At 29.6% G+C, this 5653-nt stretch overlaps 1 pseudogene; it reads left to right on the top strand.

Moving 5' to 3' along the window:
• Positions 1-3032: 3032 nt before the first annotated feature.
• Positions 3033-5421, top strand: LOC124919202 (annotated as a pseudogene).
• Positions 5422-5653: the final 232 nt, after the last annotated feature.

Below are 5653 nucleotides of genomic sequence, written 5' to 3'. Positions count from 1 at the left end.
CAGAATCTAGTGTTTCATGAGCGTAGCAAGCACATTGAAGTGGATTTACATTTCTTACGGGATCATATCAAGGATGGGACTATTGTTGCTTCCCATGTTCCCGCGACTTCTCAATTGGCAAATATTCTCACTAAGCCTCTTGGGAAACAATTATTCGACCTTTTTAGATCCAAGTTGGGCATCTGTGATTTGCATACTCCAACTTGAGGAGGGGTGTTAGACTATGTTATATTAGTTGATATTCTATTATTATATATGATTAAATGGGTCGGAGATACAGCCCATTAGGTTATAAAATGTTCATGTATATATATACTTTATACAAACCCTATTCAGGATTAAGAATGACATTACATTTGACAAAAGTTAATGTCTAAATGGTGACTTTCAACCGATTGATATTGACAAAGACATTAAGTGTTCAACTTAATATTTTTCAATTGCGATTCGGCAAACATAGGTACAACATAAACTCGATTTGGAAGACTGATATGTTTTCATAAGTTGATCTTGTTTATTGTTTAAAACATAGGCGCAACATAAACTCGATTTGGAAGATTGATATGTTTTCATAAGTTGGTCTTGTTTATCGTTTAAAACAGTTTGATGTACTTGAATTAGTGATTTTGAGTTTATTAGTTAATATTTTAATAATAATCGTACATTTTCTACATTATTGACTTTTATAACCAAAAGTATATTGATTAATTTGATTTAGTGATTTTAAATATAGTATATTGATTTATAGTGATATGAAATTTGATAATATATAGATTTAGTAGTTTGATAGTTAGTTATACTTTAATAACAAATCTAAATCAAGCCTGTCATTAAAACATATTTTAGTTGTTTTTTTAAATTAAATTTTTTAAACCCTTCAAACCGAATAAGTCGACTGAATCGATTATCAAACCGATCAAATCGAACCCGACGGTTTGAGATTTAGGCGAACCGATCCCAATAGTTTGGTTGTGCATTTTGATCTATAAACCGATTGAACTGCTTACCGACCTAATTTTCACCATAGAGAGTTGAGAGATGAAATGACGTGCAAAAAATGAATTTAGAGTTTTTTTTTCTCTTTCCTACACATGCGGCAAACCTCGTATTAGTTTTGTTTAGGGGTGACAATTTAGATAAGTTTCAGGTTATCGGGTTCGAATTGACAGTTTTTGAACGATTCTAACATAAATCTTATCTATTTAGTAATTCGGATCAAAATCTATAACCTGAACCTGACTTATTTATTTGTGATTGACCTGAACCTGACCCGTTTAATCCGTTTGACCCGATTACTTAACTCAACTCGAACCAAATCTGATGTAATTAATTCACATCTCTCTATTTCAAATTAAAATGATATCAATATAAAATCACAAATAAATTTAAATCACAAATCCGCTTATAAAAATTTTTACAAAAGAAAAGAAAATGAGTAAGTGAATAAGAAAGAATAACACAAAACTTAACAAAAAAAAAAAACTTGTAATCAAGTTATCGAGTTTATTTTGAGTTATGTGAGATCAACTCGATTTTGTCATGTTTGTTAATCAAGTTAAACAAGTCGACATAATTTTGACCCGAAAAAAACATACATGACCCTAACCTCATTTTTTCGTTTCGTTTCAGATCATGTTTTTATATCGTGTTCAAAATTATCGGCTTGAATTATCATCTCTCTCAAATTGATTAAAATAATTTATTTTATCTAGATGCGGTTACATATGGAAATATGTGAATAATTTTAAAAAAACTATGTTATTATATATATATATATTATTTTGAAAATTTATTTGTTTTTGATTTTATTTATTTAATTTATACAGTTATATATTTTTATAATATAATTAATATTTCTAACAAAAATATTTATACAATTTATAAAATTCAATTTTTTTTTTAATTAAAGAAGGTATATTATATTTTATAAACTATTTAAAATTAAACAAAGTATATATACATATTTATAAGGAAAAAAGCTCACTTAGACGTATGTACTTGTACAACTAGCTCATTTAGACGTATGTACTAATAAGAGATCATTTAAACATATGTACTATCAAAAATTAGCTCATTTAGCCTCTTTTAATAACCATGGTTAACTTTTATTTTTAAATTTATATATTTATTAATTAAATATTAATATATTTTCTCTCTCCTTCTATTTTATTAATTAAACCAGATAATTTATTTTATTCTTAATTTTTTATTATTATTTTAATATTAATTTCTTTTTATCTTTCTTTTTTTTATTAGTTTTTATTTCTTATATTGCTTAAATTCTCATTTTTGAAAAAAATTAACAACTTATTTATAAATTTTATGTTTTACTGTAATAATTTAATTTTTTAAATGATTTTTTCTTATTTAATTTCTCTCATGTTTTAATATGTTATTTGGGTTTGATGAATGAGTTATTATTATTATTATTAAATTTTTAATTTTTAATTAATTTATTTTTATATTGAAATTTTTTTTTATTGTTGAAAGGATATTTATTGTTGAAAGGATTTTCATTGTTATATTTTGGAACCAAACAATTTTAAAATAATTAATAATCTATGTGAATATAAGAGAAAAAAAATATAAAGTTAAAATAATTAATAATAAATGCTCATATATATATATAAAATAAAATAAAATTAATCAATAATAAATGCTCATATAAAAATAATAAAAAAGATAAAAAGTAATAGAAGGTTTATTTATTAGTAATAAATGAAAAGGAATGAGAGAGAAAATATATTTAATATTTAATTAATAAATATATAAATTTAAAAATAAAAGTTAACTATGGTTATTAAAAGAGGCTAAATGAGCCAATTTTTGATAGTACATATGTTTAAATGATCTTTTATTAGTACATACGTCTAAGTGAGCTAGTTGTACAAGTACATACGTCTAAGTGAGCTTTTTTCCTATTTATAATGATGATATATATATTAAAAATAATTTTTAATTTGTATATTATAATTTCAAAATTACAGAATATATGATATATGTAATAATTTTAAAAAACATCTAACTGAGATCCTATACAACCCTAGCTTCTCTCTTATGGTTTGATTCTTCGGCCAAGTTAGTTTTCGCAGATTTACACTTTCTCTGAGAATTCGCATTTTTGGATAAGGAAGAGAGATCAGTCCGTCCATTTCTCCTCCGAACAGGTTCGTTATTTTGCGGCACCTTGTTTATTCTATGACCTAGATGTTGATTTAAACACACAACTGATTATGAAATCAATCATTCGGAAGTTGACGTTTGAAAACTGATCTTATATAACTTTCTGAAATTTCTAAAATGTCCTGGTTTTGAACACTACTTTAGCAAATTGATTTCATTAAAACTAAATTTGATTTAGGACTATTTCTTAAGCTGTGCATTGTGTCAAGAATTAAGATTCCAAAAGCAAATAAAGGTGGTGGTTTTTTGGGGTTTTAGGAAGAGATTAAGGGGGGTGGGCATAATCAAGTTTTACTTGCTTATGTGTTCTCTGCTAGGTCAATTGTGTTGGAAGTTTATATTCAAGATCATGACCACCTTGGAAAACGATTCTTCATTAGTTGAGACTGAGAAGAAGAAGAAGTCTAAAAAGAGAAAACATGATAAGCAGCAAGACAATGCATATTTCAGTGATGCAGTTAACATGATGAGCAAGGATGGTGAGAAAATAAAGAAGAAACAAAAGAAGTCTGAAATTCATCAAGATGTTGGAGATGGTGGTGTTTGTGAAGAAGCTTTAGACACAACACTGAACCCGGATCACAGAGAAGAGAAGAAGAAGAAGAACAAAAAGCTAAATCATGTTGACATGACCTTGGAAGGCAGTGACATTAGGGATTCGAAGATTCATAAACCTAGAAAGGAAAAGAAGAAGGTTGAATGCAAGATTGAAATTGAGGATGGGAAAAACAAGACTGGAAAGATGAAGAAGGACAAGAAGAAGAAGAAGAAGAAGAAGAAGAAGAAGAAGAAGAAGAAACAAAGCAAGGAGAAGGATAATGGGGGTCACAAAGGAGAGAAGGAAACCAATGATCAAGATGGTGATTCGAGTAAGGAATCTGAGAAAAAGAAGAGAAAGAGAGAAAAGAAAATGATGAAGAAGGATTTATCAGCAACCGAAAATGACCATGTAACTGAGCTAGTTGAAAAACAGTCGATAATGGGGAAGGATGATGGGGGTCACAAAGGAGAGAAAGAAGCCAATGATCAAGATGGTGATTCGAGTAAGGAATCTGAGAAAAAAAAGAGAAAGAGAGAAAAGAAAGTGATGAAGAAGGATTTGTCAGCAACTGAAAATGTCAATACTGATGTTACTGAGCAAGTTGAAAAACAGTCTAGGAAAAAGAAAGAAGTTGAGGAAGTCAAAAAGAAGAAAAAGAGATCTAAGAAAGTTACATTCTCTTCTGAAGTAAAGGTTTTTCCATTAGACAACGAGGATCTTCCAAAAAAGAAGCATGAAAAAAAGCTAATTCAAGGTAAGCGGTTTACTCCAGAGGAAAATGAGAAGAGGAAAATGAGAAGATTAAGGAAGCTGTTAATAACTACATAATTGATCACAACTTGGGTGAAAAAGGTCTGGACATGATTTTGCACTGTAGAAAATATCCGGAAACAAGAAATTGCTGGAAGGAAATCGGACTAGCTGTGCCCCACAGGCCATTAACTGCTGTTTATTACCGAGCCCACACTCTATTTCGACGACACGAGAGTAATAAATGGAATGAAGAAGATTACGACCTGGTAAGAAAGTTCCACGCAGAACATGGTCCAAAATGGACGCAACTAGCGGAAATAACAGGTCGTTATAGTGTTCACATTAAGGACACTTGGCGTAGAATAAAATTTGAAAACAAGAAATCAGGACGCTGGTCTCAAGATGAATACCAACATTTATTCGACTTAGTAAACTCGGATCTGAAGCTAAGAATATTTGCAGACAAGCAATCGAAACACGGAATGCTAAGGGACAACATCAGTTGGACTGCGATAAGCGACACGTTAACTACTAGAACGAATGCAAACTGCTGCATTAAATGGTACAGGCAGCTGTCGTCTGCTATGGTGAGAGAAGGGGTTTGGGCTGATACAGATGACTATCGATTGTTGGGTATGCTTTATAACTTGGATCCTTGCAGTGTAGAAGAAGTGGATTGGGATAATCTTATCGAAGGGAGGACGGGCGATGTGTGTAGGAGGCGATGGAGCCAAATGGTTCGTCATATTGGTAATTATAATACTAAGTCATTTCATGAACAAGTTGAAATTCTATTGCAACGATATAAATTGGATGTGCTTGAAGCTAGAGAGATTTGGAATAACAAACCTTATGATGATTCTTGAACCTTTCATGAAATGTTATTTTCTTTTCTTGTATGGGAAAGAAACATGTTCTATGTTTTGTTTCGTCAACTTATATTAGATACTCATTTTCTTTATTTACTTTGATGTGGGATAACTTGTTCTTTTGTTGTGAGCTCTTCAAGTTAGAAATATTATATTAAATTTGTTTATTTAACTTTGTTAATTTTATTTCGAATTTGTTGAGACAAAATTTTGTTTTTCTCAACGTAAACAAAACAACACACGACTCTGCAGAGTGTCTTTGACAAGTTTTTTTTATCATTTTATTTGTTATCTTAGTAATTTGGTG

This window comes from Impatiens glandulifera, chromosome 1 (assembly GCF_907164915.1).
Source record: "Impatiens glandulifera chromosome 1, dImpGla2.1, whole genome shotgun sequence".
Lineage (NCBI taxonomy): Eukaryota > Viridiplantae > Streptophyta > Magnoliopsida > Ericales > Balsaminaceae > Impatiens > Impatiens glandulifera.
Note: the sequence above shows the minus strand (reverse complement) of the source record. Positions and strands in the feature narration are given on the sequence as shown.